At 37.3% G+C, this 13,001-nt stretch overlaps 1 protein-coding gene across 3 annotated transcripts in view; it reads right to left on the bottom strand.

The window, feature by feature from the left end:
• The window catches only part of LOC150098713 (uncharacterized), a 160,431-nt gene that overhangs the window by 126,279 nt on the left and 21,151 nt on the right, over positions 1–13,001 (bottom strand). The gene's annotated exons all lie outside the window — the stretch shown is intronic.

Raw genomic sequence — 13,001 nt, 5'->3', positions numbered from 1 at the left:
ATATAGCAGTACTGCTTGCACAATAGATTTATAGATATTAATTTTCACTTTAACTCTAATATTTGATGCTTTCCATAATTTATTTAATGACTTGAAACAATTTTGTGCTTTAACAATTCTTTGTAGAATGTCTTTTTTGGTGTCTCCTTGTTTATTTATTATTGATCCAAGGTATGTAAAAGTATCAACATCTTCAATTATTTCATTTTTTAACTTCATTTTTTTATTTGATTTTTCATTTATTCATATGACCTTGGTTTTCTTCTTATTTATATGAAGATCCACAGATGACATAGTGCTCCTGTCCTCCAAGTTAAATGGAGGACAGGAGCACTATGTCATCAGCAAAATCAGAATATTCTAGTGTGGATGTAAAGTTCTAACATATTCCTCTCTTTTGATGATTAATTGAATTTTTCATAATCCAATCAATTAAGATTATAAATAATAGACCAGATAAAACACAACCTTGCCTAACTCTAGTTTCTGTGATAAAGAAGTCTGTAAGTTTTCCATCTACTTTCACGCAAGACTTGATGCCATTATACATATTCTTGATAACGTTAAGAAATTTATAAGGTATTCCATATTCTTTTTTAATATTTTCCAAAGTTTCTCTCTGTCTACTGAGTCGAACGCTTTACTAAAATCAATGAAGTTTAGGTAAAGTGGGCCTTGAAATTCTATACATTGTTCGAGTATATTTCTAAGAGTGAATATTTGATGGATGGTTCCGCAATCAGTTTGGAAACCTGTCTGTTCTTCTCATAATAAATTTTCAATTTCCTTTTTTAATCTATTAATTAAAATTTTTGTAAAAACTTTTGTGGGAATTGAAAGCATACTTATTCCTCTCCCATTTTCGCTTGGTCAAATCTCCTTTTTGGGAATTTTTTCCCAAAAAGGAGATTTTCCATTGTTGGGAAATTTTTGTCTTCCATATTTCGTTATATAATCTTTGTAATTTGGTAGTAGTTGTGTTAAGATCAACTTTTAACATTTCAGCATTGATATTGTCATTTCCACAAGCTTTGTTAGATTTCAGTGCCCTCAGGGCATCTTTGACTTCACTCAATGAAATCTCGTTTTCGGAAATGTTCAATGTGGGTATTACACTAGTTGTGATATTTTGCGCCTGCTGAGATTCCTGTATCTACCTTTACATTCAAGAATTCATCAAAATATTCTCTCTCAATCTTGCTTCGATTTTGGAGTCAATTGTCAATAACTTTCTTTGTTTGTCTCTAATGGAGGACAGAGTTGCTTTTTTTGTTACCATTAATTCATTTTATATCTGATAAAGTTGTTCATTTTCTGCAGTATGCTGCACTTTGGCTAATTCATCAATATATTTTCTCTCATCAGCTTTTGCAGCTCTCTTTATGCTTTTATTTCTTCTTCTTATTATTATTCAGGCCTCCACGGAGTCAAAAGACTCATTGTGGGAGATCTTTCCTAGAAAACACAAAGTCTATCTTACCACTCCTTGAATTCATTGACTGTTTATGCTCTCACCACTCTATCAGGCAATGCATTCCACGGTTCAACCACCCTCCTTGAAAAGAAACCACTCCTCACCCTCTTGCTCACAGCTTCCTTTCGTAACTTCCAGGGATGGCCCCTTTGTCCCCACTCATTCCCCCCCTTTTGCCTGTTCCACCAAGCAAAAGAACTCCCCAGTGTCAACCCTATAACTACCTCTCAACAACTTAAAAGTCTCAATCATATCACCTCTCCTTCTATCTACCAAACTCTGCAGTCCACATTCTCTCAACCTGTCCTCATAACTAACATTGTATATTCTTGTAGATACACTTATACGTTGGTAATACATGACTGTCAGATTTTAGGAAAAGACAATATACTAGAATATTAATTATTATTATTATTATTACACGACACCTCCGGGGAGTCCAACGACTCATCGAGGGAGGGCACCTGCTCTACAACTCTGTCTCCACTACTCATCCACAACTGACTGCAACTACACCAATGCCATCTACTGCCAACCACCACCACTAGTATTTCCACAGACAATCACAAACATCCATGCCCACGGTGGGACTCGAACCCGCAGCCTTTTGGCTGGAGAGCGGATATGCTAACCACTCAGCCAGCCAGCCTGTGCTTTATAGATTACTCCAAGGCCTTTGACTATGAGGTGGGATATTTTATGGGATATCATGCAAGAGTCAGGAATACTAAACTATCTAATAACCTTCATAAAGAACTTATATCAAGGAAATCAAGCAACAGTAAGAATTGAAACTCATTGTCTGCTGCGCATTCCAATTTGAAAAAGGATCAAGACAAGGATGCATACTCTCACCATTACTATTCAATTAAAAAGCTTTAATTAATATTCTAACATTACCATCTTCAGGGATCACAAAATAATGATATGTGCATGCAGGCACTAACACTAAGCAAATATGGCTGAAGAAAACAACTGAAGTTGGTCCTAAAGGTCCCTTAGTAGGTTAAATTGGGTGTTGTCTTAGCTATTGGGCTGATGTTCTTAGAATGCAAGCTTCCCATATTTGGGGCAGTCTCATGTATCAAAATTTGTTGAGGTTTGGGAGGTTTTTTAGAGCTGAGGCTGATTCCAGGAATAAAATGTCATTTATACTTGCTGCAAAGCATAGTCAACAAGTCCTGTTTGGCTGTATTGGTGGAACCAGATATAGTCCTTATGTTCAGATATCCTGATATTAGCTGTCCTGCCTGTTTGGCCATAGTAGGACAGTTTGCAACTACAAGGGACCTTGTATACTCCAGGTAGCTCTAGGGAAAGTCACTGGTCTTTGGTGGAGAGGATAAGAGATGCCAATTTTTTATATGGTTTGTAACAAGTTGTGAGGTCATATTTTTTTAGGATTTTTGTTAGCTTTTCAGAAGTACCCCAGATATAAGGAATGGTGATAGATTTAGAGTAATCTATGTTATGAAGGGGGGGGGGAGATTGGTTTTAATTTTTTTGGGGAGGGGGTTAGGGGAGACAAGAGATCTGGGAGTTGATGATTGATAGAAACCTGAAGTTTAGGGGACATATTGCAAAGGTGGTGAAGGTAACACAGAGGATTGCTGCAATTATAAGAAGGCCACTGACCTGCAGAGATAAGAGGGTTGTCATTCCATTGTATAAGTCTCTGATCAGACCACACTTGGACTATTGTTCTCAGATTTGGTCCCCAGGATTTGAAGGGGATAAATTAACTGTGGAAAGGATACAAAGACGGATGACAAAGATAATTTCAGGACTGTACAAGGATAGTTATGAGGATCGGCTGAGGGAATGTGGACTGCAGACTTTGGTGGATAGAAGAAGGAGAGGTGATATGATTGAGACTTTTAAACTGTTGAGAGGTGGTTACAGGGTTGACACTGGAGAGTTCTTTCGCTTGGTTGAACAGCGGGAAGGAGTGATGACAAGAGGCCATCCCTGGAAGTTACGAAAGGAAACTGTGAGCAAGAGGGTAAGGAGTGGTTTCTTTGCGTGGAGGGTGGTTGAACCGTGGAATGCATTGCCTGATGGAGTGGTGGGAGCGAGAACGGTCAATGAGTTTAAAGAGTGGTATGATAGACTTTATGTTTCTTAGGGGGGAATCTCCCCACGATGAGTCTTTTGACTCCATGGAGGCCTGAATAATAATAATAATAATAGTCATTGGCTACGAAGGTATTAAGAATATGGTTAGTTCAGTAGGTAGGGCACTGTTATCTAAGCTGATTAATGTTGCCTGTTAAATAGGGTTTTTATAATTCCATTTACTACACATTATTAAGGAAGATTACAAAGTTTTATAGACCATCAGATCTCAAAAAAAACAAGCAGGATTCAGAAAAGTTTGAGGAACTAGAGATCAAATATCTAATGTCAGACGAATAATCGAAAAAGCAAGGGAATTCAACTAGATTACTCTAAGGCCTTTGACTATATGAGGTGGGATATTTTATGGGATATCATGCAAGAGTCAGGAATACTAAACCATCTAATAACCTTCATAAAGAACTTATATTAAAGAAATCAAGCAACAGTAAGAATTGAAAACTCGGTGTCCACTTCATTCCAATTTGAAAAAGGATCAAGACAAGGATGCATACTCTCACCATTACTATTCAACCTTTACAGCGAAACGCTACTGAAAAGATCTACAGAAAAGTGGAATGGAGGCATTAAATTAGGTGGCTGAACAACCACTAACCTACGATTAGCAGATGACACAGTGATAATAGCAACAAACAAACAGGAATTAAAATCCATCCTAAATCAATTTGAATGGGAAAGCTTTAGCCATGGTTTACAAATAAATCAAGATGAAACCAAAATAATGATTTTAAAACAATGCAGAAGAGATAGATAGAAGGAATTGAAATTGTTGACAATTTCAACTACCTTGGAGTGATAATAACAAAATAAGATGGATGTGGAAAAGAGATAATAAAGAAGAATAGCACTAGCTAAGAAAGCAATGACTGATTTAACTAAGATCTGGAAAGACAGGCACATCTCCAAAAAGACCAAACTTAAGCTTGTAGAAATCTTAGTTTTTTTCAGTATTTCTCTATGCTTCTGAGTCTTGGGCAATGACAAAAGATGACAGAAGAAGAAGAATTGAAGTGTTTGAGCTCTGGTGCTGGAGAAGATTGTTAAGAGTGTCTTGGACAGAAAAACGAATAAACAAAAGTATCCTAGAAGAACTGAATATCCACACAAGACTGATAAACATAATTGACAAGAGAATAGTGCAATATTTTGGCCACATATAAAATAATCATCCAGGGTAAACCGTGTAGGAAAAGAAAAAGAAGAAAACCTCCCAACAGGTGGATTGACCAAATATCAAGAATCACTGGACTTAAACAAGCAATAAGAGAAGCACAGGAGAGAAAGAAATGGCCAAGCATCATCAGGAAGATCACAAGTCCTCAGACATGAGGAGATCTGAGAGAGAGAGAGAGAGAGAGATAATCCCATATTTTCTGGGGTTGATGATTGATAGAAACCTGAAATTTAGGGGACATATTGCAAAGGTGGTGAAGGTAACACAGAGGATTGCTACAGTTATGAGAAGGACACTGACCTGCAGAGATAAAAGGGTTATCATTCCGTTGTATAAGTCTCTGATCAGACCACACTTAAACTATTGTTCTCAGATTTGGTCCCCAGGATTTGAAGGGGATAAATTAACTGTGGAAAGGGTACAGAGATGGATGACAAAGATGGTTTCAGGACTGTACAATTTTGGTTATGAGGATCGGCTGAGGGAATGTGGACTGCAGAGTTTGGTGGATAGAAGAAGGAGAGGTGATATGATTGAGACTTTTAAACTGTTGAGAGGTGGTTACAGGGTTGACGCTGGGGAGTTCTTTCGCTTGGTTGAACAGCAGGAGGGAGTGATGACAAGAGGCCATCCCTGGAAGTTACGAAAGGAAACTGTGAGCAAGAGGGTGAGGAGTGGTTTCTTTGCATGGAGAGTGGTTGAACCGTGGAATGCATTGCCTGATAGAGTGGTGAGAGCGAGAACGGTCAATGAGTTTAAGGAGTGGTATGATAGACTTTGTGTTTCTTAGGGGGGTGACCTCCCCTTGATGAGTCTTGACAGACTTTATGTTCTTAGGAAGGACCTCCCATGATGAGTCTTTTGACTCCATGGAGGCCTGAATAATAATAATAATATTGTTGGGAGGAGGGGTGGGAATTGCTAGTGAATGTATATACCTGTATGTGTAGGTTTTCTGCAAAAAGAGAAAGCCAGGGATCCATCAGACTGGTGTGTAATCGGAGTGTCTAGGCAAGGGAGATAGTTATTGTTTTCCTTTTCCAGGGTAAACTGGATCCTGGGGTGTTGATTGTCTAAGTGTGTTAAGAAGTCGTGGAGTGTATCCAAGCCATGCGGCCAAATAGAAAACACATCATGTATGTAGCATAGCCAAATGGTAAATTTATATGGGGCCAAGTTTAAGGCATTTTCTTCAAAGGTCTCCATAAAGAAGTTAGCCAGGGGTGGAGAGAGTGGGGAACCCATGGCTGTCCCCTCTATCTGTTTGTAGAATTTTCCTTGCCAAACGAAATAGCCTGAGTTCATGGTGAACTGAAATAGGGCTGAGATATTGGGAGGAAATTTGGCTTGGATAAGGTCTAAGGTATCTTTGAGTGGAACATTGGTGAATAAGGAGGAGACATCAAAACTGACCATCGTGTCAGTGTGTTGAAGTGGGAGGTTTTCTATACTGGCTTTAAAGTGGGCTGAATATTTTATGTGTTAAGTAGTGCGGCCCGTAAATTGTATGAGCACAATTAAAGAGTTTTTTGATTACTGTTCTAGTATACATTGTCTTTCCCTAAAATCTGACAGTTAACATTGTACAGTCCTGAAACCATCTTCGTTATCTGCCTTTGTACCCTTTCCACAGTTAATTTGTCCCTTTCAAATCCTGGGAACATAATTTGAGAACAATAGTCCAAGTGTGGTCTGATCAGGGCTTTATAGAATGGAATGACAACTCTTTTATCTCTGCAGGTCACCATCCTTCTCTGTGTTCTCAGCAATTCTCTGGGTTACCATCACCTTTGTAATATGTTCCCTGAATTCAGGTTTCTATCAATCATTACCTCCAGATCTCTTGCCTCCCCTACTTTCTACAGTGCAGCTCCTCCAACACAGTATGCAGCCTCCCTTTGATTTATCCCAAACTTCAAGACTTGACATTTTGCTGCATTAAATTGATTGGGCTGTCACATCTGCACTATTACTGCTAACCCTTCCTAGCTTCACATCATCTGCAAACAACTGAATATCCTCTTGCAATCCACTGACAATGTAATTGATATAAAGGTTAAACAATACAAGTCCCAGTACTGAGCCCTGTTGGACACCACTTGTAATCCCCGCCATACACAACACTCGGATACCAATCTTGAATCCAGTTGACTAACCTGACATCTAAATCCATGTGCTGCAACTTAAATATCAGCTTATCATGTGACACCCTGTCAAATGCCTTTGCAAAATCCAAAAAAATGGCAGAATATTCCTTTTCCTCCATCAACTGCTCTTGTCATGTTATTATAAAAGACAATCATATTACTAAAGCAAGAGCACCCCTTAACAAATCCATGTTGACTCTCACAGATAACATTACCCTCCTCTGCCTAACGATGTATATGGTCCCTCACTAATTTCTCCAAGATCTTAACAACTACTGGTTAAACACTAACTGGTCTATAATTTTACACTTCAGTCTGCTACCAGCCTTAAGCAGTGGCACTATCTTACCCTCCTTCCACTCTTTTGGTACCTTTTCCATGGCTAGACTTTCATTGAAAAGCCAGGTCAATGGAGCTGTCAGTTCTTTAGCACATTCTCTCAAAACCTGTGGCAAAATTCCATCCAGTCCCACAGGTTTATTAACATCCAGAATACTCAGTATTTGAAACACGCTCTCCTCTTGCACTTCTAAACCTCCAACCTGCCTAACCCTCTAGTATTAAAACCTACTTCTCCAGGATCAAATACTCTAATAAAGTGTTCATTGAACAATTCCACTATGTCCTGTGCATGAGTCACTCTGTTCCCATTTTTATCCCACAATGTCATTCTTCCACAATCATTTCTTATCCTACTGGCCACATAGCTAAAAAATTCCCTAGGATTTTCTTTGGATCTTAGGGCCAGTCTCTTCTCATATTCCAGTTTCGTCTTCCTTACCATACTAGTCAATCTCCTGGCCTGAGTCTCATATTCTTCATGCATCTGCTCCTCTCCCATCCCCTTATATCTCTTCCATAACCTCTTTTTCACCTTCAGTTCCTATTTGATATTGTTTGTCATCCACTTTAAACCAAATTGTGTCTTCTTCTTCACTCGTAGAATACAGCTTACTATTGTTGCTAACAAATATTATTTCACAATTTCCCAAGCACTAATGATATCTCGTCCTTCCAATTTCTCCCTCCATGAAACTGCCCTAAGTTGATATCTAAGACTATTATAATTACCCACCTTATATAATTCCACATATATTTCCTTCTGTTTGATACTCCTGCATGTCTCTTCATCTTCGAAGTCAAAACCACATGGTCACTCTCTCCAACTGGGAAGAGAAGACATTTATCCCTCAAGTATTCTAGAAATTCCATTTTCCCTTATTCACTACATGCATTTTCCTCTTCCCAGTTTATACTGCCTTAGTTAAAATATCCCATAACATACATTTTATATCTTGACTAGGTTGACTTAGAGTCTATTAATTGAAAAGAAACATTGTTAGCCTGTAGAAATAGCAGTTATATGGGCTGCCCACAGGGGCACACCAGTAGTGTCCAGTGCCTGTGTGCAAAACTTTAGTTGGCACCCCTATACCCCCCCCCCATAAAAATATTCTGCAAAATAAAAACATTATTTTTAATATTTCATGCCAATAAAGTGAGTATTTCATTTTGAATTTTATCTCCTAAATAGGAGGGCATATTTTTAAAATCAGGATCATTAGCTACACGTCACGTGTGTGTTCCGATATAAAAGGATCAAACTTTTCTAACATCTCAATGCACTTTAAAAAATTGCCATTGTTGCGATCGTAAAGTTTATTACTTTTACCACAAAGAGCTAGATTTTGTTTGCCTAAAAACTGTACTACAAAAATTATTCTTTTTATAACTTCATAACAATGTTTCCTTTCATTATCTTAAACTGTTTGTTGCAAATCATCAATACAAGTTTTATTTTTTAAGGATGTAATTAATTCTGTCCATTTTTTGTAATTGTTCAAATGATTTAAATTTTTCTCATGATGATTCAGGTACATTGCAGGATGTTGCCTATATTCTGCTGATAACAGCAGAATATAGAATAAAGTTAAAAACTGCAGCAGATTTTCTTATATATGTTTAGAGCAAATGCGAGTGTGAACAAGATTAAACAAATTCATACGCATGTCATTCTGTAAACAGTAAACTCATGCAAGTTCAAGTTTTTACTTGTTTACGCTAAACTACTTGTTAGAACTAGGATCAGAATAAAATAAGATCTTAAGGAATAATAACAAATAAGTGATTATAAATAATTTGTTTAAGACAAATCCATAAAATATAATTAAAATTTAAACAAAAATGTAATTTATTTTGATATAATTAATGAATAATATTTTTTTAAGTATTTCCTCCTCGCCTGAAATCTTTGGCGCCTTTACTATCCTGGCGCCTGTGTGCATTGCACACATTTGCACATATTGTCGGCATGCCCCTGGCTGCCCACATTCATGAGATTTCTAAACCATCATTACTGTTGAGATTACAGTGGTTGATTGGAATCTCACAAGCTTCTGCAAGTTGTATCAGGTTTTGGTTACAATATAAGAAATTGGCACCTCTCTTGTTAACAGTCTGGAATGTATCCAGGGTATGATCAGAAAGGTCGGATGTTTCATTAATTATTGAATGTGATGTCTTTTGTATCGCACTTTCATATTGCTATCTTGTCCTTTGGATTTGCTACTCCCCATGGAGAGAGGACAGAAGAGGATTTGAGGAGATGAATAAATACTTTAATTTTGTAGGGGATTTAAAGGTCACAGCAAGGCTGTATTATTTATTTATTTATTTATTATATACAGTCATCCCTCGACTTACGTCCGTTCGAGTTACATCCTTTCAAAGATACGCCGTGATCCCATAAGGGAATAAATTATATTTTCAGCTATACTTTCGAACAAGATGCAAGCGAGCATAAGGTACAACATACACAATGGCAACAACGCTTTCAGCGGCAACCTCCCTCGGCAGTCAGCACGTGTCTTGAACAGTTCTTCTGTTGATTTTGTGTTTGAGAAATGGGTTATTTGTGTATTTATCGTTAAATATTTTGTGATGTTTTGTGCAACATGGCCCCTACATATCAAATCAAAAAACCTAGTGTAGAATCACAGTAAAAGAAGTGAGCAGTTGATCTTAAAACAGAGTTATAAAGCAACATGAAGCTGGTAAACCCGTCAATGTGATACACGACTTCGAACTTTGAAAAATAAGGATAAAGTCGTAGAGGCTATGAAAGGATCTGCTTCCATTTAATGGAAGCAGATTCCTAAAAGCTCTTAATGTCCATATTATGATTCTATTACGGGTAATGTGGCTGGATATAAACTGAAACCATTTGAGGAAGCATACTCCCACTTCATTATGGGAGCAATAAGAAGTCGTGGATTACTCAAAAATTGTTTGAGGATGCCTTAATTAACTGTTATGTGAGTGGATTTAAAATTTTATTAATTCTAGATAATGCTCCCGGTCATCCATCTTGTACGTCTTATAGTGGTGATCTTCACCAAGTTCATGTTTCTCCCTCCAAACACTACTTCATTGATTCAACCGATGGATCAGGGAGTTCTTGCAGTGTTTAAGGCTTTTCAAGCCATTTCTGCCACTGAATGAAATGACCAGATTCTCATGCAATTCTGGAAAACATTCAATATTTATCATGCTATTAAAGTCTGTGTGGTTAGCCTAGTGGCTTTGCGCTTCACAACCATTTGCCTGGGAAAGGAGTGGCCTGGGTTCGATTCCCATCAACGACGTGAGGAGCTTAAGGATCTTCCTCAGCCATAGCCAAGTTAGTCAGTCTTGAGTGTGGACAGCAGGGTTTTTCCCGGCAATTTATCTGGTGTTTTTCATCCCGCAAGCAGGCAAACCGGACTGAGGACACACCGATTATAGTCAGGAATACTCACCCAGCCATAGGTCTGATTCGCCAACCTATGCCAGTTCCAGAGCCCGGATAAAATTTGGGGGAACTAAATGGTACTGTGAACTCCCGTAAAAAGGGGAAATGCAGTATCATCACACAGAATTTAATTTTTATTTACGCAATTAAAAATATTGTTGTGGCTTGGGACGAAGTGACCTCTCAATGTATGAGTGGCATATGGAAAAAGACATTAAAATGGTTTGTGCATGATTTTGGAAGTTTGTAATAGAGGGCCTAGCAAACAATCTGAATCTTGAAGTGAATGATGACAACATAATTCAACTCATAGAAAGTTCCCAAGAAGAGTTGACCAACAAAGAATTGGTCGAACTGGAGGAACAACTGTTGCATAAGAGGAAAAACAAGAAAAGGAAGAGGGAAAAGAGAAACAGGAAGAGGTCGTTAAACAATTTACAGTGAAGGGTCTTGCAGAAATGTTCTTTGCAGTTTGCGATGTTCTCAAAATGGCTGAAGACAAGGATCCCAATGTCGAATGCTACTTAATAATAGAAACGAAAGTACATGATGCATTTGCTTGCTATGAACAAATTTATGATGAAAAGAAGAAGAGGAATAAGCAAAGCACATTGGACATTTTCATCAAAAAAACAAAAGTTACACCAGAAGAGCCACAGCCTGATCGTTCACACAGGAAAGCTATTGAAGATGTGATTGTGGAGAAAGATTTGGGTGATTATTCTCCTGTTTTATAGTGGCAGTGCAGTAACACACAGTACAGTTTTATAATAAGGTGTAAAAATTAAAATGACAGTATACTTATTACGGTTAAGTCCCCAACCCTTATAACTCTGTTGATTTAATGTATCGACTTAAGTCCTGCCGGATGGAATGGAACCCGGATGTAAGTCGAAGGATGACAGTGTGTGTGTGTATATATATGCATGATAATAGCATGATATCGTTTAAGAGGACATCCTGGTTTTCTTTTTCCTAATGGCTTGTACTTTAAGGCTTGTTTTGGTAATCTTTCTATTTTTATTCTTTGAACGTGTTCCATCCATTTATATTTATATTTTTTAATTTTTTCTATTACTGATTCTTGATTTAATTCTTTCATAATTTCTTCGTTTCTTTTGTGATCAAATAGAGTATACTTGCAGTTTTTCTCATATTCTTTTCTCAGTTTTTTTGATATGCTTTTAATATATGGAATGGCTATGGGTTTACTTTAATTCTTTTAGTGATCTTGTGAAGGATTTTTATTTTTTTTTGTAGCTAATTTGTTTAAAATATTCTGCTGATATTGTGTAACTCATTCTTAAAAGCTTGTTCATTGTAGCAAATTGTTACGTCTCTGTTTTTCAAGTGCTAATGACATGCATGTGTGTGTGTGGCAGTAAGAGTAAATAACCTGATGAAAGACGTGTGACAAGTATATCCATAAAAGGAAGTGCATTCTGGTTTTCAATTGCAGTGATGAATTTTATGTATTTCTGTTGATCATGGGACAAATCATGAAAATATCAAGATGATTATGAATGCCCATTAATGTATGCTGTAAGTATACAATGACGATTCATGATTCTTTAATATAATGCTTATGGACTGATAAAACAAATCTGATCGATTCGTTTCATCTGTCTGTCTGATAATAGATCAAAGTGCATATGAATTTTGAGAAATGCACCTCAAAACGTTTTTTTGTTTCAGTTGGCTGATAACGAAACAGTGCCTCTGTAAGCTATTACAAAATGCATGAACATTTTCTTAATTGTTTATTATTATTATTATTATACCAGACTTCCATAGAATTAAAAGACTTATCTGAGAAGTACTTTCCATGCAAAAAACCTGCTGCTTACTCTTTGCTTGACGCTCTCCTTATGTAGTTTCTAGGGATGATCTGTTGTTCTAGTCCTGTTTCTTATTCTATGAAAAATTTCTTTTGCATTAATCTGGTAAAAAACCCTTACCAACATATTCTCCATTCTCCTCCTACTAATACCTATTCAAACTACTCAATTTTGCAAATTGGATTCCCTCAATCTGTATTCATACCTCACCATCCAAAGACCATTTTACCACCTGACCCCTTATGTGTATATCCCGACTCCCATGAAGACCAGGTACCAAATCTATGCACAATAATTCATATGAGGCCTGATCAAGGTCTTATACAATGCAATCATAACCTGCTTATTTCTGCATGGCAAGATCTGCATCATTGCCATAATCCAATGTGAAGACTTCACAACTTGTGCATTGTTAACCTTAAGCTTCAGGTACAAGAGATGT

The sequence above is a fragment of the Typopeltis vanoorti genome, chromosome 15 (genome assembly GCF_054136105.1).
Source record: "Typopeltis vanoorti isolate ZY-2024b chromosome 15, IOZ_Tvanoo_1.0, whole genome shotgun sequence".
NCBI classification, from domain to species: domain Eukaryota; kingdom Metazoa; phylum Arthropoda; class Arachnida; order Uropygi; family Thelyphonidae; genus Typopeltis; species Typopeltis vanoorti.
The sequence above is the reverse complement of the archived record's forward strand: the minus strand, read 5'-3'. Positions and strand labels throughout refer to the sequence as shown.